The sequence below is a fragment of the Dromaius novaehollandiae genome, chromosome 18 (assembly GCF_036370855.1).
Source record: "Dromaius novaehollandiae isolate bDroNov1 chromosome 18, bDroNov1.hap1, whole genome shotgun sequence".
Lineage (NCBI taxonomy): Eukaryota > Metazoa > Chordata > Aves > Casuariiformes > Dromaiidae > Dromaius > Dromaius novaehollandiae.
This window is the reverse complement of record NC_088115.1, coordinates 11,157,175-11,184,657: the sequence shown is the minus strand read 5'-3', so window position 1 is coordinate 11,184,657 and position 27,483 is coordinate 11,157,175. Positions and strand designations below refer to the sequence as shown.

The following is a 27,483-nucleotide window of genomic DNA, read 5'->3' as shown; positions in this document are numbered from 1 at the left end:
GCCGCCTCCGCTCCCCGCCGCGGCCGGACCTCGCCGCTCCGCCCCGCCTCAGCTCGGCCCTCGCCGGCAGAGCGGCCCCCGCCACGAACGCGGCTTCCGCGAGGTGAAGCGCCCGGAACGCGCGGCCCCACCTGGGACGCGGGGCCCCGTTTACCTTCGGCAGGAGGGGAGGGAAAAAAACACCAAAAACACCCCCTCCTTTGCAACACCGGCTTGGGCCGAGCGGTTCTGCGCGACAGAACATTGTAATTTTGTCTTTGCAGGTAATTTGAAGAGAGGTCGTCAAAGCAGAACTGATTTTAAAGCACCAGCTTTACCAGGTAAGTGTTGAGGCCTTTGCTTCAGATAAAAGACCACCAAAAATTAGGCTTTTCTCTGCAGCAGAATATCCCTTGCACTTTTAAGCTGGTATCCACATGTGTGTGCAGTGGTGTAGTTTACCTCTGCCTCTGGAGCGAACGTCTTATACCAGCATTAGCAGGTTTCCCCATCCACTGACTAAACTGACTGCACATAATTGATTTCTTTTAAAAAAGTACTGCAAATACAGCGAGAATGTCAGCTTCTGCTACACCACGCTGTATGCTACGCGCTCACACACTTACATATCCAACTTATTTTAGCATCCACCCCTCTGAAATGGCTGGGGCAGACCTTTGCTCCTGCAGCGTTCATACACCAACATGCTTGCTCAAGCCCGTATGTTCCCTCCTGTTCCACAGATGGGAAGGGAACAGATGCAGAGATCTCGAAGCAGCAGGAAAAAACCCCGCACACACAAGTATTCCTTCGTATTACAGAGGAACCACTGGCGGGTTCCCCTCACCCCATACACATTTCCACATAGGGGATCTTCTTGCTACAGGTACTGCCAGTGATTTCCACTGTGTCACTTTGTTACAAGCTACATGTGTCTCAGACCTACACAGGAATGAAAATTAAAACCTCGGTGGTAATTTTTGCTGATTGAAAGTCACAATTATTTCAATATCAAACAAATACGAAATCGTAGTAACCAGCACTTGAATACAGCTTAGTCAGTCTTACAGTGAGAACATGATGTAGCCAAATAAGTCATTTGCCTGACATTAGAATTTCATGAATTAACAAAACTGTATTTGCACTGATTATGAGAGTTCTCCCTAGCATAAAATCATTTCACTTTCTTTTGCATTTTGTCCAACTCTAGGGCCCCATCTACTGGATAGCTTCAACATAAAAGTTGAAGAGCACATACTTTTCTGTGTACTTGCAAGTATCTCTACAAAAGTTATTACAAGAACATCTTTTAGGCAAGTTGATAATTTATAATGAATGTAGAAGCTGAGTCTGCTTCTCTCCCACTATTTCTATAGGAAGTGGAGTTAATCCTACATCTTGCTGAGGTTCCATCTGAAACTTATTAATTAATGAATCTCAGTTTTGTACACTTCCATTTTTCTTGTCATTTGGTTACAAGCCAGACAGCACCTTTAAAAATAGGAGTTTATTTATTCTCCGTTGAAGAATTTCAAAGACATCCCCTAAACTTACGCATTTATTTCTGTATTCATATCATGGAAGCTCTTAATACCTAAGCTGAAATAAGGGCCTCTCTAAATTAGCCCTGGTTAAACCTGTGATGTGAGTCAGATCTTGTTTCAGAGAGCATATTTGACTGAGCTGCTTGGTGGGGGAACCAACCTGCTGAAGCCTTTTTTCATTGGAATTTACTGATTAAAGTTACTCGTTGAAATCAGCCAGTGGTCTAGATCTGTAAACTTCCAGTGGGCTTCGTGAATGGTTGTGAGTGAGATGTGCCCAGCTGCTCAGCCTCCTCTTAACTGGAGGCCTTGACATTTAGGAGACAGTGATCACAGTGTCCCAAGGAGTCCTACTGCACTCCCTGCAATTTTACTATCATTAGAGATTTAGCATTACACCTAATTAGTATCGTTAAGAGATATTTCAGTCCTTTGCAAGCACACATAGTGTATATAGTAGTGCAATAAAAAGAAACAAGGAAGAGCCTAAAGCAAGAACAGGGAAGAATCCCAAACAGGCACCAACCTATTGAGTCTTATCAGGAAGGTGCAGAAGAATAACTTTTGGCTTCTTTAAAGTCTCTGTGAAGTTTAGGTTTCCTCAGGGTTTGGTGCTGCCTGAGTAGATGTTTCAAACATCTCAATTTTAGAATTAAGAAATGAAGTGGGATTTAAGTGCTAAATTTTATGTCTTTTTAAAATCTCCTAAAAATACTGATAAGGCAATTAAGGCTCCAAAGGCCTGCCTCATGTTAGTTTTGAGCTATTGGATAGCTATATACTGTGGAAAATCCTACTAAAATGCTTGCAGTAAAGTCACTTGAAATAACTAAACCTCACCTGTGCACTTAATTTTTTCCACCTTCAGCAATCTAAGCTTAACTTGTAAGATTTTTGTGCGGCTAAATAATTTCTTCTTTGCAAAGTGTATTGGTGTTGTTTGTGGGGAAAAATTAGAATTGAGGCCCTATCTAAATTTACAGCGTTTGCTGATATATCTGAGCTGGAAAAACTTTGGTAGGGTTGAGACTGTTATACTGGAAAAAAAAATGCGTGTTTAGTGCCATAGTTTATGTCTGCCTCTTGAGCTAAATTATTATACCAGCATTAGCAGACTTGTTCATGTAATTTTATTTGCTGATGGTGTTAGGTCTGTTACAAAAATAAAATCACATCCCTAACTGACATAGGTATGCAGGGATTCTTAATCTAGTTTTGCTGGCCTAAAAGTTCAAAGTTATACAGCATTAATTTAATTTTAAAAGATCACACCTTTACCTTATTTAATCTTCAGCTATTTTCAAGGATTCATGTACATGCACACAACACAAAGTATTTCACTTGAATGGCTCTCTGTCATATTCATGAACTCATGTGTGATATTGAATTGTATCTGCTGTGATTTGATATATGAAAATAAGAAACCATGCTGATGATTTCTGGTACAGCTTAAAAGCAACAGATGTATTTTAAAGAGACATCATTATTTCATCCGAGATCAGCTGAGGAGTTGCAAAGTATTCCCTACCTCCATCTCTCAAGATCTGTATTTACAGTCTTCCCTGGAAGTCTGTTTTAGTCTGCTTCTTCCTCGTTATCCAGTACAACAAAGATATAATCAGCAGGATTCTCACTGCAGCTCATTAGACCAGATGTGGGTTATGGTCTGTGCTGGTAGTTGAACTTGAACAAACAGCTAGAGGGCTAGATCAAATCCTTTCTGCATAATCTCCATTAGTTCATTGCCTTCAGATAACAGCAAACCTAATCAGGAGCTGTTTGGGCAATTTAAATTAATGTTTGTCTGTTTTGGGATGCAGTCTCACTGAGAATACACAGCTGTCCCCCAAGTGTCTATTTAATTCATTATTATTTTATATTAAAAAAAATCCAAGGCTGATTATATTGCCAGCACATATAATTTGCCTATGTAGAAGAGGGGGAAAAAAATACTGCAGTGAAGTGAGGGAGATGTTTACGGCCAGGAGAGGGCAATCTTGTTTAACTAATGTCTAACTTCTCATGAGGTGGCTATCTGAAGTAAAGGATGGTTTATCAAAAAGGTAATAGCATATCAGCCATATTGGGGTTTATCATATATACAGTAAGGTTCAGATGCAGCTCGTTAGCATTATAATGCTGTCTTGCCACCCAAAATAAAAAAAAAAAATCTGTATATGCAATGCAAAGCTCTCTGAAGGGAAAGGAGGGCAGGGGAATATGGTATTTTTCAGGACTGCAAAAATATAAATGGGTGATGTAAAATAACGATGCTGTAATTTTTCCTCAGATTACACTAACATGCACATTCCAAGCAAGATCACCGTTCTACAGGCACTGTTTTAACATTAATAAGAAACAGTCTCATTGCCTGGAATAACTAAGCTAGTCATGGGTTAGAAAGCAAAGCTTCATCAGGGATGTTGCATCCAAAGCTGGGTTCAAGTGGACAACAGTCAGGTTTTCTCACTCAGTTCTGTGCACAGCCTCAGCACACAGGCACTGCCCCTTCATTAATCCACAAGCTATCCTCCTCTCTTCTTTCAGAAAACAATCCTTTTCCTTTTTTTTTTTCCTCCTCCCCCCAGATGAAGGCTGAAGATAAATATTCTATTGTACACTTAGGAAGCTTAGCAAAGCCTTTTCTCAAGTTTACCTTCTCAGAGACACAGATGCATCCAGTCCCCCCAGCTTCTCTCCAGAGGCATATTTTCCTTACTGTTCATTGCAGTGGATTCTAGATTTATAAAGAAAGAACGAAATCATTATTATACAGCAGAATTTTGTGAGTCTTGACTTGACTTCCCTGTACAGATTAATTATTAAATATACCTGATCCACTGGAAGGTAGAGCCTCCTGTTTAAATCCCACAGGAAAAGTTATAAACAAATAAAAACTCCATGTCTTAAATTACAAGAATTGTAGATAGTTTGCCCATGAATGGGACACAACTGCTATATCTATACACCACTGTGTATACGAGCAAGCTCGAAATGGAAAATAAAGTATGTACTTGGTAAATCAGATTTACAGCAAAGCAGCATATGAGAAGCTAGGCACTTTTCTAACACCTTGTCTACAAAGGAAAACAGGAAATAATTGGTTCACTCTTAAGGTGTTGATAAGAATGTATGAATTGGCCAAACACCTGTTTACATTAGAGGCTATTAAAAAAGTTTATTTCATAGGAGATCTTTTGTAGGTTTTGTTAGTGCTAAAATAACACAATTGTCAACTAAAACGGGAATGCGTTCTGAGTTATCGTGATGGTTGTTTCTCTGTGATCCATAGCAAGACATTCAGATTACATATGGTGTACATTACTGTCTGCTACAAGTTTAGTTTAATCTTGTTTTCAAATCTACTCAAGTTCACAATGAAAGCCCTTCCTATCTCACTCTTAGCTGCACTCTTTTTCGCCCCTCATGAACAAACTTAAAAATAATTCTGTATTATTAATCAATGTGCTTTTTAAAATTCAGTTATACTTGACCTGAGATGAGGTCTTCAGATAGATGTTTTCATCTGCAAGAATACTGAAATATGATATATTCACATGTATTTTGTCTGCTTTTTTAAAAACAAAGCAACCCCCCCCCCCCAAATCCTGATGTATAGATTATGTAGTTTAAGAATTCTTTCAAAAGGATTCCTGCAGGAATCAATAACATATTTTCAGTATCGGCAAAGACCTTGATTATTTGGACACCACTGTAATTATCAGCATAGAAAGCAATCCTGGAAGAAACTGAAATCCTCCAGTTTGCACGGTAGCAGAAGCTATGGCCTTTACTGAGAAGGTCATTTTGCTCTTAGAGACACTCCTCCTGCCACTTTGCAAAGCAGCTCTAGGCAAGAGCTTAGCTCAGCACTGTTCCTTCTCATTTTCTTAATATTTGGCAAAAAGCAATAACTAAAAACAGATCCTTAAAAAATATTCATTTAGAGAAAACAGTCTTCAGACACTGAGCCCGGATCAAATAATGGCAGCAATATTTGATTGCCCACAAAAATGGATGTACTGGCTACTGGAACAAATATCCAAAAGCTGGGTGGTATCTCCGTGTCACCCAGAGAACCCTGCTTCAAATCTAAGCTGTCTCCAGCTAACGTAATGCCATGCTGCTCACATGGCTATCTCCTGTCCTAATTAACCAGGAGTCTCAGCTGAGCTCTCCGCTGGATTTTAATTACAGAGTTATTAATTCATAGGGAAAAATTGACAGATGTTTCAGGTTGGTCGTAACAAATTAAAAGGCAGGTGCTTGGCATAAAAACTCAGAAATGATTAAACAAAGGACTCATGGATGTTTGGCTGTTTTTAAAGTGAACAGTGTTCATAGTACTATTTAGTACGTTGTAGGGCAGGGTGACTTCTCAGGATAAAAATAACAATAGCAACAGATTTTGCTCTCTCTAGTTTTTAAAGGTAAAGAAGCTTATATATTTATGTTCTTAATTTTGATTATAGTTGGATTCATTTTACTCCTCTTTCCTCTAAACAAGGAAAATCCAGTATTTTCCTAGATCCTTACTTTAGGAAAAAAAAATTGTATGATGCCAAGGTAAGTGTAGGAACTAGCTGGTTACTCTACAGTCACTGTTACTGAAGCGAAGCATATTTATAATATGAAATAAAAGACTAATATCACTCTCTTTTAAGAGAGAGATCATCTTTTAAGGGATGACAATTATTGTCATACCTCTACTAATCACTTAAACCACTTGACAAAGAAGCTCACAGAGCTATAAAGGCCTACCAAAATTCAGCCATTTTGCAGTTTGCTTCACTAACACATACAAATTATTTGGGAACTCCTAGCTGGAACCCTTTCTGTGGAGATGATGTGACAGCTGGTTACCACGTATTCAGCTAATAACTGAAAGCCTAATGCTTGGGGCCTTCTGGGCAGGCTTCGATGCCATGGGAGAGGGCTTCAGTCCTCCTAGGCCAACCTCTTCCACTCCCACCTCTCGCCTTTGTCTTGAAAAAAATCACTTCAACCTCCTTGGTATGAAGAGGGTTACTGAACCAACAGGAGCAGAGTTGATGACTACTTCAAAAGCAGCGATTTTCCTACTCTAAGGTTGCAGGAGGTAGTGGAAACTTGATAAGCCTGTTAAATGGTTTATAAAACCAAAAGATTCAGCTGTATCACAGTCTGTTAATAGAAGAAACGATAGAGAAAATGGAAGTTTTAATGCTGTATCTCAATGAAACCTGAAGAATACCTTCCCTTGTTGCTAAGTGAGGCAACAGTTAATCCAGTTTCTTAACCTGAACACAGAAAGTCTGCCCACGTTTGAGGCCTCTTTAAAGGGAGAAAGTATTCTGATTTCATTTACTTACACTACATCTCTCCCTTGTTAGCTACTGCTGTCCAGTGCTCTGAGCTGGGCTTTCTGCACAGTTGGTGCTAATAGATTAATGCATGTTGCCTTAATGGAGATTTATGGCATTGTCACCTCTGTGTCATGCTAAGCCTCGAGGATTCTGGAGCATGGGGATCACATGCTTTTCTCATAGAGCTCAAACTCCTACTTTGCATTGCAGTATGCCGTTTTTTGCAGCATGTATATAAGCTGGCCAGGTTGTACAGCAATCTGTCATGGAGCCTGCGCTTACTGCAAGTAAGTTCAGTAAGGAGAGAAATTGCAGAAGGTGGTGTCACCTGTATCAGGATGGAGCAGGGTAAAATTATTTCCAGGTGTTCCTCTGAAAGCTAAGGTGAAAATCTCAGTGGCTACCAATTTGAGCTAGAATTCCCAGCCTGGAAAAATCACTGTCACAGAGACAGGGAATGCTTAGAATAGCCACGCTGGTCTTGGTAGGGACTTTGTGCAGTTTAATAGCACATATAATGAATATGGGAAATACACCAGCTGCAGAGCAGTAACCATTTCTGCTTGTCTTGTTCACAAAGACCAATTTAAGATGGCTGGAGCTTTTTCATACATGGTTTGTTCTACACAAAGCCTAATGCCAGGAGTTACCAATATTTTGTTGCAGATTGTTCTCATGGCTAAGCAAAATACTCTGCTCCCACTGACACAGTTGCTAAATCACTGTCTTTTGGCAGTCCTACTTAAAGGAGCTTTTGAGATGCAACAATAAGTAATTCAGCTGTACACTGCCACACGTTTCTGAAAGGGAGATTTTGTGTCACAAGATGTTCCCGAATAGTCAAAAGGATTACAATACCTGCCCTTGGTCAGACACGAAGAGCAGGAGACAACGAGACAGAAGAAAATGATTTCAACATCAGGAATGACAGACAGCAAGTAACTCTCAGTTCTCAGTGAGGTGTCATTTCACAAAGCATTATCCCACAAGCGGAAAGCATGGACCTTGTATCACTGATATACTGCGTATGTGCACATATACTACTCCTCTTTAGATACTCTTCCTGTGGAAATTCTGCACAATTTGCACACACAAAAAAATTCTTCTAATTCCACAGAAGGTCTGCCATACACTTCTTATTTGATTTAATGTTTTGTCCTGCTTGTTTTTCATTTTCATTTGGCCTCTAAACTAGTACCTGATTCAGTCCTCCGCCCTTTCTCATGACAGAATTACTCCCTAAAATGTTTTCCAACTGCTTATTCCTGGAACATTGTCCACAATAGACATTTCTGCTGTCATTAACTGGAACAGAAAGCTACAAAAAGGATGCTGAGATCACTGCTCACTCGACCACTGGCTTACCTCTACATCCGTTACTTGCCTCACTGCTATGCAGGTACCTACTCTACAGTCTTGTCTGCAGGGTGGACCTTTGTAGCCCAGCACATCACCACAGAACGGCCCCCCAGACAGCTCTACCTGTATGGATCAGAGATCAGACTATTAACTCTGAAGAGCTCAAGCCTTCCCACCATATTCTCTTGTAATGCACTCTGGTGCTCAGACTATCAGCAATTTTAAGTGACAGTATCTATTAATCTTAGCTACTTATATGGTCCCCATTGCTGCAGTGTCTGAATCCTTTATGCTCCGTAATGCATTCACCCTCACAATTCCATACTGAGTTAGTGAAGCAACCACAGACAGATTAAGAGCTAGAGTCATTCATTTCTCCAAAGTCCCTTTTTCAATGTCTAGCTCTAATGCTGCAATGCCTGAAACACACTCTCAGCTGTGGCTTGACACACAAGGGACTTGATAATTTTGCTTCCATGCCTACCCCCAAAGGCCTTTGTCATGACTGAACCGAAGAGCTGCATTCCTAATCCACACCTACCTTCAGCAGCAGTAAGAAACCAGGTGCTGCTCCGTTGACGTAAGCGGTACCGGAGGATTCTCCAAAATATACAGGATTATGGCTATCTTTGGTAGCAGTCGGCTGCGTAAAGCCATGACGAATTTAAGTGAGGATGCTGAAGGTGCCTCCTCTAAGTGTCTGGCTACGGTGCTTTTTCATTTGCATGCCATTTGATGGGCCTCACTCGCCTCGTGCATCGGGTAGGAAGCCTAAATATTGTCTTTAGGATTCTAAACTTTGTTCCAGGCCAGTAAATCTTTTCTTGGACCTAGAAATAAGGAATTTACCCAAGGTTGCACAAGAGGTCTGTGGTAAATCAGGGAATTGAGCCTAAGCCTCTTAGAGTGGCGGCCTAACTGTTGCTTTCAGAAGAGCTACACTACATTACACCAGCTAAGTGTCTGGCTCAGTCACCATTCTGTGGATTACCAGAGGGCAGATTAACTTGAGTCTATTGAATTTTTAAAACATAAAATAAATACCTGTTATAAGCTCTGAACAGGTTTCTGCTAGCAATGTTCTGAGGAATCTCCAGCATTCTCTTAATTCTGTATCTATACATATGCATAGAAATTGATGGTACCTGCACCTACACAGTAGCAGAATAAAGCCTCATAACATTATTTAAGTTTAATGAAAAGCAATGTCATTCCTGACATACCAAATAAATTATGTTTTTTATTGCTTCACACAAATGTGCTGAAATATAGTTAGCATTTCATCTGCTATGCAAGAATACCCCCAGCCCCTTTCATTTTGGAATTCTCTAACCACCCATGGACAATAAGATGTTGCGCATTTACCATCAATTTTCTGATTTTCTGGGGAATGAGAGCTGAAAGCAAGGCAGACAGAACCTCTCATGCAGTCTCTTGTTACTTATTATTTCTTTACTGTGACTTCATGCCTATCCCTAATTTAACTCCGCTGAGCCAAATCCATGTTCAGCTGCACCTGATAATACAACACTCACAGCTCAAGGTCACTAGCTCTCAATCAGCATTCACTTTTTAACTGGTCTCACTTGAATGGTAATAAGTCTCAGATACTGCTTAGCCTTAGCTTTGATTCAATTAACAGTGCACCATCATCTTGAGAGCGGGATACTTGAGCTCCAGTTAGACCCTTGCTGTTCCTGTTGCTCAAATTTATTGCAGAAAATATGCAATATAGTGTACGATCACCAGCAGAGTTCTGAACGATAATACCTGTATTAGTACATTTCAAACATGTAGTCAATAATGAGAAGCAATACTTGCTATTTTTCTTCTGTAATCAGATACAGCTAAGCTACAACATTTATTAAATTAATCTCACCACAAGTTCTATTGAATATTTTCTTAACATGAAAGAAAATACCTGCATCTACCATTCTTACAAAATGACTTACTCATTTAACATGCCACAGTATAATCTTGTCCACCCATGTAGTAATAACATACATATATAGGCGGTAATTCAGATTGTGGATCATCTGAGATTTGCTGCTTTCTCTTATCTTTCTTATCTGACGCTGTCTCTTAAAACTCATGTTAGGAAAAATAACTTTTTGTAACACAATTCCGTTTATCGTTATTATTAAACTGCTAATGACAGAGAGATCCTTTATCAGAAGGGGTTGCGATGAGTTCTTTGGAAGCTGGGAAAAAGCAGCCCAGTGCTCTGACTTGGGCAATTAGGTTTTGCTTGGGTTTTCATTGGGGGACAGTTTTCCTTTTCTGTCTCCCAGCTCTCATGGTGTGATAAAACACAATATTAGAGAGAACACCAGTATTTCTTTCAGCAGGTACACAGGTTCCAGCAGTAGGCAACAGGATTTGTAAATTCATTTGCAACTAACTTCAGAGTCATATAGAGTAGAGGACAGTGTTGAAACAAATACAAACTCACAAGACACTTAAATGTGGTATCAGGGGAATGGCAATGATACGAATCCATTCTTCGGAGTATCAAAAGAATATAATGCTAACAAATAACTATCAAAGCATCAAGAAAAGCTTAAGAACTATTTTTAAAAAATGGGGAAAAAAGCATGGAAAACATGACAAAAGTACTGCTGTATTACAGTCAGCAATAAACCTGATTATAGGCAGGAATTGTCTAATAGCATATATTTACCTACACACCATGGAAATGACTAGTGGAAATCACTAGTATCTCAATGTTTCACGTCAGTTGTAGTTTATTATAAAATCCTGTGCCAGTGGAATACAGGTATAATAAAGCAAATTCATTCCACTGCCACAATGTGGAAGAGCAGGGCAATGGTGATAGGTGCAACAGCATAGATACAGCACATAGCATCCTGACAGGCTGAGATCCTGAGACTGCTCCTGTGCAAGAAAAAAAAAAACAGTAATAATGATCTTTCCTTTGGTCTTCTTTCCATCCTTTTATTTCCGAAGCCTAAAAGTGAGCCGAGTAAGATATGACTAATTAAACCTCCGTCTGATCTTTAACCACTATGTGGCTGGTACAGCGTTTGCACGCAGTATCACACAAGTACTGCTACAAGTAACTTTCTAAAATTCTGTTCCTATTCATTAACAACTGTTACAGGGATTTAGTTTCAAAGCCTCTTCCTGGAACACAGACTAAGACCTTTAAGTCTGCATACTAAAAATACTTAAAAAATAACAGCTCAACTGCAAAGTGAAATAGCTAAACCCTATCAGGGAACAGTAATGACCTTTCTTGGTAGATAGTTTGCTTTGCCCGAGGTTGTTTTAACTTCTCAATTCACTCAGTCATTTTGGGCAATTCACAGTGTGGCAAGCGCTTTGTAATTTCCCTCTTTATTATGGACACAGTTAATATTTAATATCTAGCTATAAGCTGAGTCAATCTTTATTCCCCTGTAATTTTTTCCATTTTTCTGTATCTTTAATTACTGCTTGTATATTTTCCCCAGAATGACTGACTGTATATTTTTTAACCAGAAAAATCTTATTTTGCCCTTTGTTTTTTTACCAGGGAACTTATTAGGAGGTTCTTTTTTATTTGTTTCAAAAGGGCTGTCACGCAAGCTTTCCATCAAAGTTTACATTTTTTTTTTCAGAAAAGCCTTCCCAGAACAATAGGGATCACAGGGTTGTCAGTCAAACCTCTACAAATAAATGGCATTAAATAGTCTCTCTGCATTCCCAAATAAAAATGCTGTACTTACTGTGTGTTTTATCTAACCCTAAGTTTATTGTTCTAGTTGATACCCATTGCTGTAGCTGTGGGAAACACTGCTGTGCCTCGTAGTAGCTGTAGTTCAGATGCTCCCAAGTCCATACTCTGTGGTAGTATGTAGTTTATTCCTCTTTCTCCTTACAGAGTAATAGTGTGGTCTTATATGTTACTTATCTTTTTGCTACTGTATACACAGTGTTAAAAATGAAACAGGGCAAGCAGCAGCAGTAATAAAATGGTTGTTCTCTGGACCAGTGAAGAGATCCTCTCGCACTGACCAAGAAAGGCGTCCAGAAGATCCTACCTGGCCCTCCATTTATTAGTATTTTATAGTCCGCTTTGTTACTTTTTTGGGGTAAAACAGGGCTCTTGGTAAATCAGTGGTACTAATGTGCAGTTCACATGCAGCGTTCAGCAACTATGTAGCGAAAGCTCAAGGAATTAACTCCACTGCTAAGCCACCAGCAGAGAATACACAGTAGCTTCTCAAACCACAAGCTACAGCAGGAGAGAAATGCCTCAAAAGGAGAAGAGTATAGTTTTGATTCATATTTCAGTTCAGAACTGACATCATACCTCCACGGGACCATCATCTTGGGCAGAACCATCTGCCCTACAGCTTCACATAGCTGAGAATCAAGGGCCTTGATTCCCCCGAAACTCTCAACAAGACATTTCACTACCTAGAGGGAAGACGGCACTGTGAATGGGCAAAGTCATTAGTCTCGTTTGTATGAACCATGGGAATGGGGAGGAAGCATCCGTTCCGAACTGAGCAGCAGTAACAGCATATTGTCATTTTGTTTCGTTTTCAACCTTGCAGTATTGTCATTGATTTCCCAAATATTTCTCCACAATGACCTATGAATGCTGCCATCAAGGTAAGAACAGCAAACACTGACTACTAAATAATATTTCTTTCAGGCTTATTGGCAAAACATTAGCAAGTCTTTTATCCTATTGAGCAGCACCTCCTCTTTCTCCTTGAACACACAGAGACTAGCAGCAAGTAGGGACACATCTGACTAGTAGTTAGAAATGGTATTTAATGCAAAAAAGTTACTCACCAGGACTCTTAGAAATAGGGCAGTGTAGGTTACAAAACCAGAAGGGGGGCAGGTCAGGACTCGAGGTCTCTGCTTCTGGCTTTAAAGCTGACTTGCTGTGGTCTCAGAGGAAGGAAGAGAAAAAAAAAAAAAAGAAAAATCACTTGCCTCTCTATGCTGCAATTTACTCACCTGGAAAAATGAGCTAACCTCACTGGTCTACCTCACAGGCACTGTGTGAGGCTTTGATAATATTTGTCAACTATTCAGTGATCTCTGGGCAAGAAGTATTCCAACAGAGCACAAATGTCAAAACATTGCTTTCAAATCAAGCAGGTTTGGGAGCCGGTCTAAAGTAGGTTCTTGACTGACATGGATGATGCTGTAGTTATTTCCATTATGGTGCCTCTTTCATTGTTTCCTCTCCTTTATGGCCTATTTTGATGAGTTAGCATTGTCTAGTACTTTTTTTCCTCTAAAATTACATGTGTCATCCTCAACCCTGCTCTCCTATTTCTTCCTCACGAACTGTTCAGGAATTGCCTTGGCAGATAAGTCAGTAAAGTGGTAAGTACTCTTAGAATATGGCTTATGGGTCACTGGACATCAGCAAATGCTGTCAAAGCTGATAATCTTCAGTTGGGAAAGTAACAGCAGTTTCACTCACGCAGTCATTAACCTACCGTACTGCACGTGTTTCAGTTTATAGAGTGCAGCCAGACTAACAGCATGTTCAGCTTGGCAGAGAGAGCCTAGGCCACTGTCATGAAATTTTATTCATGAAGGTGACTACTGGCCATGAAATTTGAGTGGTCTCATATGTTGAGAAAAAAATCACCTCCTTTCCAGGCAGTCTGGTGTGGAATTGGAAGAGTTGCAGTTAACCAGATACACACGCTAGACTGCAAGAGCTGAAAGGTCAGACATTAGGCTAGGACAGAAGACTGGAGTAATTTTATAAAATATAGAAGAATATGAACAGCCATGACTACCACCTCTCTTTCTCCACAGCCTACAAGAGAACTAACTAGCTCGATCTCAGATGTTTAATACTGTGCTTGCACACTGAACTTAAGCTTCTTACATACAGAAGAATGTATTCTTGTTATATCATTAGGTACTTTCCTTAAGTGTCCATTTTCAAAAGGTATTAACTACTTACTTACCTTAAGCTTGCAGCTAAATCTTATTAAAACCAGTGAGTTTAGGCATATGCTTTAATGATTTAGTAACTTAGGCTCTTAATTGAAAAAAAATTAAGATCCTATTTGCTCTGCTTCTTTATCTGTAACTCCATACAAGCTATATATGGTAAAAGAACAACCATCCCATAAATAGAAACAGCAAAGGAACTACAATTCTTCTAGGATGAACACATTGATCTAATAGTATATTTGTTTAGAACTTTCTGATGATACCAGATAATGCTGCTATCAGATCTATTCCAAGAAGGCATAAATCTGCTCTGCAAAAGAAATTGCACCATTACAGTGAGATATCCTTCCACAGACTCCTGCTGGAAGTCAAATCTAGTGAATGAATTACTTATTGTGCACAGCAGGTTGCTATGCAGTGATAGAAATTCCTGGTATTTCTTGCATCCGTAAAAGATATTGCAGATTGAACCATTTTAATTAATACACATTTGGGAAGGAAATCATCTCCAAATGATTGAGCTGTGCAAACAATAGTTAACTCATCCTTACTCTTTTTCAGAATCCCAGCAAAACCTTTCGGGTGCCCCTTCCTCTCTGTCCACCCCAGGGTCCCCGTCCAGCTCCTGCTACAGACCTGCAGCCCCTCTTCTTGGCAGCAGCAAAGTAGCAGTCACCAGGGCTTAGGCATGCATCTACTGCCTCTCTGACTTTACACTTGCTGCAGCTGTGATTTTGTCCCATTTGTTCTGATTTTTGGTTAAACGAACTTGTCTTTTGTTACAAGAAAGTCAGCACTTGGGCTGTGATGCAAGTATTTTGCTGCTTTTGTACATTTCACTCCTTGTTGATTTCTTTTGGTGCTATGGAAATAACAAAGATTTTAGCCCCTAAATCATAGGGAATAAGAAACAGCCAAAAGTTATCAAATGCACAACACTTCTTTGCCCTCCAAGAGTATTTCCGTTTATTTCAAAACAAATTTCCATTTATAAAATCTTTTATTTATAAATAAAAAAGGCTAGAATCAAAATTAAAGTTTCAAATCAACCCTGTTCCCTGAGAGACATGAAAATACTCCAAAACAGAATCAAAACCAACTGTTGGAAGACACGGAATCTTAAAAAAAAAGCAGACAATGGGGAGATCTCTGCATTACTGGGGCAGTTCAGCTCTGGAACTGGAAAAAGTCTAGCTGCATTTGCAGCCTGTGCTGAGAAGTAAACTCAAAGTGTGTGCCAAATGATGCACAGCTGCAGCTTCTATGTTGGTTTTGGGACCTGAGCTGGCACCTTCATGCAGAGCTTTGCAGGTCTGTGTACGTGGAACAGCTGGGGCAGAGATCTCTGCTGCACAGTGTAGAAATACTCAAGACATCTGCATCTTTATCTTGACTCTAGAGAGCCAATTTGGTGAAGAAACAACAGAAACAGCCAAAAAGCAGAAAACATCTGTGTGACTGGACATAGTTTACAGTCTTGTTATAGTAGTTACCACTGCTTGAAGCAAGATTTGCAGTATATTAACCCTTCCTTGCTAAGGGCAACTGCATTTGCTCACCCAGTGGGAATTTTGTGTAAAGACCAAGTTATTTCAGACCTCAGTAACTGTGTTTCCTTCAGAATATGTGGATTTTTGGTTACTTATTTTTCTTAGTATCTCCTATTCAGGCACAGAGCCATGGGACCGGGAGGATGGAGGAGGGGGAAATCCCACAAACTTTAAAGCGGCTAAAGACAGTATTCACATTAGCACATTTCCCCTTTAGCACAGAGAGTGAGCTTCCCTCTGTATCTGACTCCCATCTACTGGTACCCACCAGAGAAAACAAACCATACCTGTGAGATATCCATCATGTAGCTTAGTGCAATACTGAAGATTTCTAAGGTGAGGAGGAGGACATGAGGATCTGTAAAAAAGAAAACAGAACAGGAGCTCAAGTTGTGACAGGCTGCAGGGGCAGCAGGGACAGACTTGAAGACCAGATAGGTATAAATCCACTTGTAGTGATGTGGTTAAATTGCACTGAACAAGAGTGGGAGCCCTTCCGGTTCTAGCCTGGAGATGGACCACAAGGGGAGATATTTGTTTCCCCTTGGAAGAAAAAGATTAGTATCACCTCTGCTTTACTCCTGGTTTTAGTTCTGCAAAGTACAGAAAGGGCAAATCTGGCTATGTTAGAGCAACAACAAGACTTTAGCAACAGCATTGATACATAAGGGGAATGAAAAATCCAACTGTTTCACGTTCTAAATATATTTAAAGCATGTTTGAAACATATATGGAATTTTACCTAGCCTGTAATGTGCCACAAACACAACCAAAACCTCCCTGAAAGATTTATAGATGATTGCACAGAAAAAAAATCTATCCAAGCAGCTGACCAGCAGGAAGAAAATGAGGTCAGACATGTCTGGAGAATTCAAGGTGGAAAGGAACCATCTCGTGACTATGTAATAAAGACCACAAGCATCCCATTTAATATCAGACCTCCTTGTTTCAATCAGCTCTGCTTTTCTTCTACGCATATCCCTTCCTCTGGGGGCTTTCCCATTAAGAGGCTGCATCAACAGCTTGGGTTTAAGCTTGCATCCAGCTGTTTTTTATGGTAGTAAGCACGCTTGGAAGCTACAAAGACACAGTGGGTTTCTTCCTGAACTGCTTATCAGTTACGACAAACAATTTATAGTTGCACTTTTTTTTTTCTTTTAATTAGATTGGTAGGGGCTCTAGATAGTGCAGGGTTTAGAAAAGGAAAAATGAAGTGATTCCATTCCAAAGTTTTGGCACAGAACATAGTTTTGAATCAGGTAAGCTGAAAAATTCCTACATCTTGATTTTAAAAAAATGTTTTAAATGACTTATTGAGACTTTAGCCTTCAGTTTCAGCACAATTGAAAGATACATAAAACAGTATGTGCTGAATTAATTTTTTAGTAGAACACAAGATCTACTATTGATGGGGCCATGAACCCTCAGGCCGACCTTTTTACTTGCTCAAAAATCCAATTCAGATTGCCCTGCAATTTGATTTGGCACATGGAGGCAATAGACAAAAGTATATATTCCAAATTTAGGCTAGTATTTGTTTAAGATGCTTATATTTCCTCTCCACAATCCCAGCAAAAATGCACAACAAAATACAATTCGATAACAAAAAACACTGCATTTCTTAATACCGACACCAAAGTTACTGATATATTTTACACATACTTAAGGATTCTACCCAAGGTTCTAATTAGACCTTAAAACCATTTCACAATGATGACCTATTGTATTTGTAATCTAAGTGTATTTGGATCCCCCAAACCAGAAGAGCTCTTCTGGAAGGTCTGTCAACTACAACTGGCAAAATTAATAAAATCTGGAACAGCAGATTCTTTTCCTAACTTCCTTTCAATAAGCAGTGTGTTTTGTTTTGCTGCAGAGAAGATCCAGTGAGTCGAACCACTGAGAGCGGCTGCTCGTTATTTCGAGCTTGCTGCTGTAACACAATGGCTGTTAGAAATGTGTTTCCTGGAAACTGGCACTCATGAGACTGTTTTAATGTTTTGTTGCCTTCTCTGTTTAGGATTAACCTTCTCAAAAACCCACCTCTCATATCCATCAGACAGCTTGCTTTCCATGGCCCAATCTTCTTTCTTCTCTTGCCATTGATCCGGATTTCAGCTCAGCTCTTGCCAAGAGAGCAAGACCATTCTCACGTAATACTAATGCTGCTTTTGGAGAGAGCTCAAAAAACCTACCGTTTTGCCTGTCTGCCTTGCTTGCTTGCTTGCTTTTCTTCCTTCCCTCCATTCACCCATCTACAAACACACTTTTAGTTTTACAGGGGAAACCCAGTCTTAGAGTGGACAGGAATCATATCTATATAAACACTGAAAGGGGACTAGGAACCTGAATTTTTAGAAGGCAGGCCTGCAATCTGGGCCTGGGGAGTATTAATGGCATTGAACTTGTTGCCTGCACTCCCTGTCTGTTCAGTGGAGACAGATGGGCAACTCTAGCAGGAGATGCAGAACATCTGGTAGCTAGTAGTTAAACAGCTTCTTAAATATGAAGACTTAAGCCAGTATTCACCTTTTGCACATACTCTTCTTCACAGAAGCCACAAGTGCAGCCTATAACGTCTGTCCTAGGTATTCCTTCTATAGTTAAGCCAGAGCTAAAGGCTGGGTTAATTACAGTGCCTTAAACCACAGAAATTCTCTCACTCTTTTCAGTAACATTTCACTCTTATTGGGCTGCTAAGTACCACTTGCAGCTGCTCTTGCACTGATGCTTTGGAAAGTGATGGTGGAGCCACGTAGCTGGCTCTGCAGCAGCCATGTGGGTGTCTGCACAGGGCAGGCGTTTGCCTTTCTAACCTAGGCTGCAGCTTGATGAGGAGGGGGTTGAATCTGCATCACTATTAGCCAGGCAATTTGCATATATCCCTCATTATCTCTTTTTCTAATTGTGATAAATCCTCCTTAAATTAGCTTTAAAATGCCAGTGCCTTAAACATTCCCTGTTCCTGTTTTGTCTCATGGGACGATGATGTTTCTCCAGCACCAGGAATTACTATTTAATAACCTAGCTATTTAACTAAGATTAACGTGAAGTCTTGTAGGCATCATGTGTACATTAATATCATGATAGACAGATCCCTTTCCAGAAACATCATGAAATTTGCAGAGGACCACTGTGTCAACAGCAGCAGCCGAATCACACAGGATAATCTTTCATGGTGCTGCACGTAGGGAAGATGTCTTGGCTTGAATACGCTTTGTAATTTAAGAAAAGGATTATAAGTCCAAGCAGCAGCATTACCAAGCAATTAATGAAATTACTCTTTTGGGACGGCTCAGTGTACAATCTTAAATATGTTGAAAATTAGCCATAGCCCCTTAAGGAATCTGCTTGGAACAAAAGCCAGTTTTAAATGCTGAACTTAGTATAATAATGTGGAATAAATTTTGAGACTGCTGGCTCACAAGTTCCCACAACTCTTTTTTTTTTTTTTTAAACTATTTAAAGTTATCATTTCACCTGATGCACCTGTTTCTTTACCTCTTTATCACATTCGAGTTAATATTTTATTCCTCCTAATATTGTTTCAAATGTAATACATTTAAATACCATAATCTCCCTGAGTGATGGAAGATAAAACAGAAGTGGGCTGCATGTAATACAAAATCCAGTTCAAAGCAGCCAGGCATGGTCCTGTATGGCTCAAAGCAACAGCAGCCCAAGCCACCAGCCCACACCCTTGCAGAGAAAGAAGGCATGGTTGTTGGGTGTCTCTGGGGAAGGTTCTTCTGCAGCATCATTTTAACTGTCTAGCGAATTGTTTGACTAGCACTAGAATGGAGAAAAATCCAGTCACTTATGTTGAACCAAATTCATCAGCTGTCATTTGGAATTTGCTGCACTCACTGGCCTTTTGAAACTATTCCCCAAGTAGCTACAGGAGGATTTAACAAACGGATCTGGTGCCCAAGAATCTGACCGTCCTTCGAGCCCTTCTGCCTCTCAGCAGTCAGGGCTTTCTGCTTGTGAATCCATGAAGATGCCCTGTGACAACCATACGAAACTCTCCCAGATACCCTTACAGGAGAATAGTTCTTAGAAAAGAGATGAATTTCTTTGTATCCTTTCCTTTTTTCTATTTGGCTTATAATGTCCTCACTACAACAGACTGGCCACTTTCCAGTGCTTCATTAAAATGAGTCTCTGTATTTCAATACTGTCCGTCAGACATGGTTTATTCCCTCTCCCTTTCATCCTGCCTCTGGGGAGAACTGTGTGAGACATGAAGTGCTCCGTTTTAATTTGTAGGGTGTATGTAGCTTTTGTTTGTGTTTTTGATCCACTCCTCTGTATTTTGTGAGGAAAACAGCAAGTCAAAGAAGGCTAGTTGTTTCCGATGTGGAAGGTGGAAAGGTCTGTGGTAATCATGTACTCTTAGTACTTTGCTTTGCAGCCTCAGACCAATAGCCAGAAAAGCTCTGCCTTCTGCACCAAAGAGTTAAAATTACTCTGCATCAGAGAAGGATTTGTGGCAGGACAAATGCACTCAGGTGAAATTCGCAGCTCTAGAAGCTTAAGGTACTTTGCAAGTCATAATGTCATCTTGCAGCAGTAAATGTTCTTATGCCTTCTGGAAAAAAGAGGGAAGCTGGGATTTTTGACCCAACATCAGAATGAAATACTCGATCACTGTTGCCCAATTTAACATTGGACCATTTTTTGGAGACCATGGTTAACGTTCCATGTGACATAAGTGCCACTGAGTCTAATATGTATGAAGCTTAAAATCGTCTCTGTATGTCTCCAAATATTTGCCCTTTATCTGAATGGAAAATGAAGCTACAGAAGTGTACATAAGTCATTTTCATTTCAAATGTTCTCAGCAGATCATGTTAATTAAAGATGAAAAAGCTCTCCCAGAGTGGTGGGTCTGTGCCTCTACAGGTGTGGGACGTAGTTCATGCTGTATTTTTGTGAATGCTGTAGTGAACAGCATTTGTTCTGCCGGACCATTTCCCTAATGGATTCTATTTGCAAGAATAAAATCAGAAGTAAGTGTGGAAGGTCAATTCTCAGTTGACCTTGAACTTTAGGACCTTTTATAATTTGAGAATGTCTACCTGTAACGGAAAGAAGCTTACTCGTACTGCCTACTCACATGAGAGTTAAGTCAGGAAACTGTAGGCACATCAGGGGAATGGCACCAATAAGAACCCAATTTCAGATAGAGAATTTAGCTCTGTCTAGACTGATGTTCTTCACTTTACTAGCAGAAATTTGTTTGTGTCAAATGCCACTGACAAAGAACTTGAAAAGAAATTGGAGTTAAAGGAGAGACAGAGAAGTTCATTTGCCCAATATCTGATGCTCATCCACATGCCAAGAGGCAAAAGCCCTTCCAAAACAGATCAAGTAGCAGTTGTATTTCTTAATGGCTTAATTTACCAGTTACTGTAGTTTATTTTTGACTTGTGTAATGCTGAGTATTGATTTTATGTACCTAAGGTTGTAGCATCTCCATCTGACAAAGCTAATGAGTGTTTGTCTGCGTACAAAAAACAAATATTGCTGTCACAGGCCAAGAGAGAAAGTATGAACTGCACTCTCGTCTAAGAAGAAAGCTGCAATTCTCTCTGGCTACACCCAGTGTTGCAGCCCTGCGTTTAAGAAATGCCATGTCTTGACTGACAAGTGTAAAGAAAAGTGGCTTAGAACTGGGAAGGAAAATGGAAACAAATGGGTATAATTAGCTAGGTATGGAGCAAGTCAAAAAATTCTGCCTCATGAAAGCAAGCCCTGGAAAGATGTACAACCTACACACAGGCTGTGATATGCTCCATTGTTTGCCAGGGAAGACAGCAGGACTTAGACTTTAAAGGAGTCATGTGCTTTCTTTAAGAAAGTCATTGCGAGCTACGGTGGCTTTTGCCACAATGGAAAAAACACATGCCAGACCATATTAATATCCTTATTGTTATCTATCTTTCCTTCACTAATTTAGGTCTGCGACAGCTTCAGGTAATCTTCCTCTGTTCCTAAGAACATCTCGAATCCTAAGAAGGCTACAGAACTGAACCACTGGTGGGTGGTGGGATTTGTACTAGAGTGCTTCACTATATAAACCAGGGTGAAATTATCTTGCAGTATTTCAGACTATGACCTTTTGAGTAGACAGCCCCAATGATTTTCAGTCAATGCTCCCTCTGCTTTATTTAGAAGCCCATTCAGAAGGTAAAAAGGCCAGTTCTTTGAGGCAACTCATTATTCCACTGTGCTGCTCCATCCTGATAGATAACAAATCTGACCTTTGCTACAGAGATAGGTTATTGTGGGGAGTAAAAGTTTGCTTTTATTGACACCATGAATGCTAACGCTCCTGTGGACAAGGACAGCATGGGGGCAGAAGGTGCAATCAGTGGTCCATCTTACTGCTTACTGAAAATCTGTGTGAGAAAATGTGTGATTTTCCCATTTCAATAGGCAGGATTGAGCCCTGGAGTCTCCTGCCTCCATTTAGTGTCCTGGGAAAATCAATAAGCCCAGAAAAGAAAAATAATCAAACCCACAACAAGTTACTTCATTTTTGTTCAGTGAAGTGGGGATTATTTGAAAATAAAAAAATACAGTGGGTTCCTGCTTAGACCTAGGAACGGACTGGCCACGTTCCCAGTGCCAGTATGAAAACTGAGCTCTTGAAAATCTGGCTCCAGTCAAGGATGGTGAGCACTTTAAAATAGACCCATAACTACATGGTAAATTCAGCCCTGAAAAACCTGTGCTAATGGGTTTATGAGGAGCACACTAATTATGGCAGTGTTCAGCAGTTCCCTATTCAGAAAATTGATTCTGAGCATAAAAATTGATTCATGGTAATTTTATACTAATGTCATCTGACTTGGTATAATGACTTATTATTGTTCTCAGGAATTTTTTTCAGAATCAGACAATTAAACAAAAGTTTGGATAATCCATTTTGCAAAGTTTCATTGATGAAACAACAGTATTATCCAATACCTCTCCGAGTCCAGAATACGCAAGCTCACCAAAAATGTTTATTGGTTCCTGATGCAGCTCTCTCCACTAAATCAATGTATTTCTATTCCCTGCCTTCCAGTCAAAAAAAACAAACAAAAACATTGATAAAGCCTTCTCTAGTGAACTGTTGACCGTACATCCACTCACCAATTGTAAGAACTGATGTACCAAAGATGTGATCTCCAGCTGAAGCACACATTGACTACCACTGTCCAAAGATGGCAATGATGATGCTGATGATTATTTTCAATGACACTGAAGTCAACAGTCTCTATCTTTTTATACCAGCTGAAGATCTGGTCAACTCATATTCATTTTAGTCCACCATTTAGGGCTTAAAAAAAAAAAAAAAAAAAAAAAAAAACTGAAAAATCAGACATTTTGTGACCAGCTGAAACAATGAAGTTTTGTTTCCTAGAGATTTGTGCCTTGCAGTTTGGCTCTCGTTTGGAACCTCCAATGGCTAATGAGGGTGATGCTTATATTGCAGGGTTGCCTTGGCAGGAAGCAAGGGACATCCAAGAGCCAACAGACTGAAAAACAGAAATTATTTTAAAAAGATCACATCCTTAATGGCCACAAGACTGAGGATAGTTGTACCCCCTTATATAGTGATGGGTTGCTCTGGTAACTAGAGTACATCCACTGCCTTCTCATTGGACAGATAAAGAACTATTAATTAAGCTTCCTTCCAGAACAGCTTATTTCAGAGAAGTTCTTCCTGCTACACATTTTTGTTGTGAACACTCCGTTTTAATCTGCTGACTTAGATACTGTTTTGAGACCAGTTTCTTTAGGAAAAAAAAAATGAGAAGGAAGCTATTTTGTGGAAATTGTAGCATTTAAAGTTCACTTGCTCACAGCCCTAATTTGCTGTATGACTAGAGATATTTCTCCCTAACCATGAAGACCTGCAGACTGAAAGGCAGAATTTTCAGAAGTGCAAGAGTGATTTAGGAGCTCAAATCCAATCAATGCTCAATGGGCTTGTGCCCCAATGGACACTTGAAAAAGCCAGCCTCACCTGCTACCCTGGTAAAGTCGCAACAACTCTTCTATTAGGCAAGATTTATATGCTTTAGCTCCCCTAAGGATTTCACTATGAGTTCACCTGTTTGCTTTGCTTTCAGAGCTGCATGCAGGCAAGAACAACAGAATGAAACAGACACTAGCATGTGGACCAAGCCTGGGAAGACCTGGCCTCCTGGGCACAGAAACATCAAAATCATTTCACTTTAGCTGGACACAGGGAAAGCCTACAACTTTCAGGTTCACCTCTAGATTTTGAAGAAGGCAATCCTCATCCTTTTCCTCATTTCAGGAAAAATCTGAGATTTAAAAAACTCCTGTTCTAGATTAGTCTCAAATTGAAGTCCTAGCTCCAGTGAGTGAGTATGTATACAAATAGGAACACCTCCAACCAGAAAGACTAGTTTCAGACCAGTTAACAACCTGGGAAGGGAAAAAATGATAACGTCCTTGCTTGCAATCAGGCAGAGTTTTACCGAAGATAAGATGCCACAAACACTTCATGTTTTGCTGAACTGATTCAGAAAAATCCCATCCATCTTTATTCAGGAAGCGTTCAATCTTTTTTCATGTGGTTTCTTATTTAATTTCTACTTGGTGAATCAGCAACAATTAGAAGTTCAATAAACTAGGTTAAATAGCTGGCAAACATCCACTGGGCGGGCGGGGGGGACAAACGAGCTGTGCTCTGAAGAAGGCCTCACCTTCACTCCTATGAGCGAAAAAGCTGCCTAGTAAAAGCCTGGAGCCCTTAAGTGCCTGTTCTAAACTTGCTTTTTGCTTTTATGCAGGTACTAGCCTGAGGGTGCCATGGAACAAGAAAGTGTTTCAGTATCTGGTGCCACTGCAAGAAGTGTATATAATAAATATTTCACTGGCCCGGATGGGGAGAAGATTCAGAAAATTCTCACTGAAATCGGCTGCAGAAATGTCTCTTGCGCACAAAGAACATGTGCTGAACCCACTACGCAGACCTCACTACGCCTGTGCAGAGAGCACGTATGTGGTAATGATGTTACCAAAGAGAACATTGTATTTTATTATCTATTGTTCCTCTAGGATTTTTGACAGATCAACGTTTTGCTACACAAGTGCCAGTCAAAGCATGACGTGAAGTAGAGGGCCTCACTAGAAATGACTTTTAAAAACAGATGCCATCAGCAAAATCCAGTAAGAAACTGGCACATTTGTAACATTCCTTTCCATGTAACACATTCACTGCAATGGACTGTCCTCACATTTTTTCCTGAAGCTGCAAAATGGCTAAACCATGAAGGCTGATTTGAGTGCTAGCGTATGTCACCTAAGTCACTTCTAATGCTTTAGAATGACAGGAACCATGAGCTTACAGCCTGATTACAAGACGAATGGGTTTTCCAAAAGACCCTTTGGAAAGCTGATACAGGTACTTCATAAGTTAGCACCAATGAAAAACAGATTCACTCTTAGTGACATGGTACTTAGACCTGCCAAGAGGCTGCATAATCATCTGCTGCTTTCACATAGTCAACATCAGAGGAATGGATGTATTAGAATTAATGATTTAAGAGGTAAAATATCATACTTGAAATATCTCATCTCCCTAGCTAGAATCACACACCAAATCTTGCTTGGATTGATTCTCATCCTTCTAAGTTATGCATGTTTCAAGCCTCCTTTATTTACTTAATAGAGTTGGTCAAACCTTGGAACTTCTGTTTTGCAAAATGTTTCTAAACACATTTCAATCTACACTGAAACAAAAACATGAGCAAAACCCAAAAATGTCCTGGAAAGAAAAGAAAAGCTGAAAAACATTGGCTATGGAAAAGTACTATTTGATATGTCATTCTATAGTTTTGTCATCTTGCATATTTTTATATCATTTTATGCCAAGCCAGCAGCAGTGATTCATTATATGAAATTGGAATATTATAGATTCAATACAGAAGCATTCGTCTTAGTGACAGGAAAGGATCTTTTAGGTCACTGAGCCACTTCCCTGCAACTGCAGGAAATCACATTAAAGACATTTAAGCCAGAAAGATCCACAAAAGCTTAACTTCATTCAACTGTCTACTCTTGGAGTTACAAACCCCCAAACCCCTGACCACCCCATAATAAAATGAAAGCTGTCGGAGCTAAAGAAAAGCCTCAGAAGCTGATCTATGCTGCAAATCTATGCTCAAAAGCATTGACAATGTGCTAGGTCCTGGCACTGGCACAAACTTTGTGAGATTTCATCAAACAAATATTCAGATCACAAGTGTCTGATGAGCTCAAAGCCAAACTTATGGACAAGACGTTAATGTCCACGTGTGTTGTCTTCTCAGCAGGCTCATTTAAAAAAATAATAATTCCCTGGCAGTCTTTTTCATCCAAGCTCCAGTGACCTTAGTGCCCTCCCTGCTGTTGTATAGCGCACTATGAACTTGTAAACGTTGCTTCATGTCTCCATGAGCAACATTTCTTGGTGCTGCCTGCATATCATATGAAGCACATGGGAATGAAACGAGCTCCCTAGAAGTAACAGATGGCAATGTCTCTATTCTCACAGCAAGCCAAGCTATAAGAAAAAGCTACTGGGTTGCAAAGGCTTATAATATAAATAGCACCATTGTACCATTATTTTTATTCCTTTGATATTCGGTAAATGAATTGGCCATAGACATTTTACTGTGTTTGATTAGAGTCTTATTAATCCACATGAAAGTGCCATAACATGTTTCAGGGAGCTTACTGAAGAGCCAGCATGGAGTATCTAAAGGCAGCTGCCAGATAGTACAAAAATCTAACTGCTTTGAGGCTATGCAGAGAGCTGAAGAAAAGTGGGTTTGTATTCACTACAGATATTCTTGCAAGGGCATAACTGAGTTGGAAAATGCACTGAGAAATGCTAAAAAATGAGATGCTATAAAACTATTCAGGATTATGAAAGAATTAGGAATGGAAAATCTTTTAGAAAATATCAAGCATTCAATGAATTTGAGAAGTTACCTATTCACAATGAATGTGAAGATGGAGAAACAGAAGATGAAGAAAAAAGAAGGAAAGCAACTGTAAAACACTGTCTAAGCAGGAGGAGTGATAGCACTACCATAACACTCTTATGTTCTTTGGTTGGAGATTCTATTACAGTTTCCCTATAATCTCCATTAAAGAAAAGCCAGACCCTTTGGATGTCCAGAACTAAGTTAAGTGTTTGATTTCCTGACAGTGGCAATCAGGAAGAGTCACGCTATTTTAAACTAAATATCACCTCAACATCAAGAATTGCTTAGTGTCCTTCAGGAACAGCAGAGCACCTGTCAGAGATAAGCTGCTTACCTGAAAATACCCTCAGAGGCACTCCGAGCATCAACGGCACTTCACCAGTTTAGAAGATGTTCTTGTACAAAAGCTCATGTGTAACTGTATTTGTACAAGCCTTTTTCCTTAACAGTGTTCTTCTGTGCTTTGACAACTGAAAAAAATAACAGAATTTTTAAAATGAACAAAGGGAAGCATTGACCTTGCTCTATCGTCCCACTGACAATTTAACCGAATTAGACATCTGGTTCCAAAGACTCTTTCTATACAAATGTCCAATATAAGGTAAAGCAAAGAATGATACCATACAGTCAACTTTCAGAGAAATACAGGTAAGAGTTAGTTCAATCAAAAATAAAGTATTTTTTTATTCAAACCCTTTGAAATGCTTTGAAGCTTCATACAGCTCTTTGCTGAGGACAAAAGAAAACTTTTGGTTTGGATGGACTTGGC

General features: G+C 39.8%; 2 long non-coding RNA genes across 2 annotated transcripts in view; one reads left to right on the top strand and one right to left on the bottom strand.

The window, feature by feature from the left end:
- LOC112982464 (uncharacterized) lies at positions 1-27,406 on the top strand. Its single transcript, XR_003258986.2, has 3 exons — positions 1-103; positions 264-320; positions 24,534-27,406. It is a non-coding gene; the product is annotated as an uncharacterized LOC112982464 (long non-coding RNA).
- LOC135330261 (uncharacterized) overlaps positions 9,851-27,483 on the bottom strand; it is a 342,066-nt gene continuing 324,433 nt past the window's right edge. Inside the window, exons 9-12 of the long non-coding RNA XR_010392159.1 lie at positions 27,049-27,184; positions 16,005-16,075; positions 13,034-13,128; positions 9,851-11,122 (exon numbers count right to left, since the gene is read on the bottom strand). This is a non-coding gene — a long non-coding RNA (uncharacterized LOC135330261). The remainder of the gene's footprint in view (positions 11,123-13,033; positions 13,129-16,004; positions 16,076-27,048; positions 27,185-27,483) is intronic.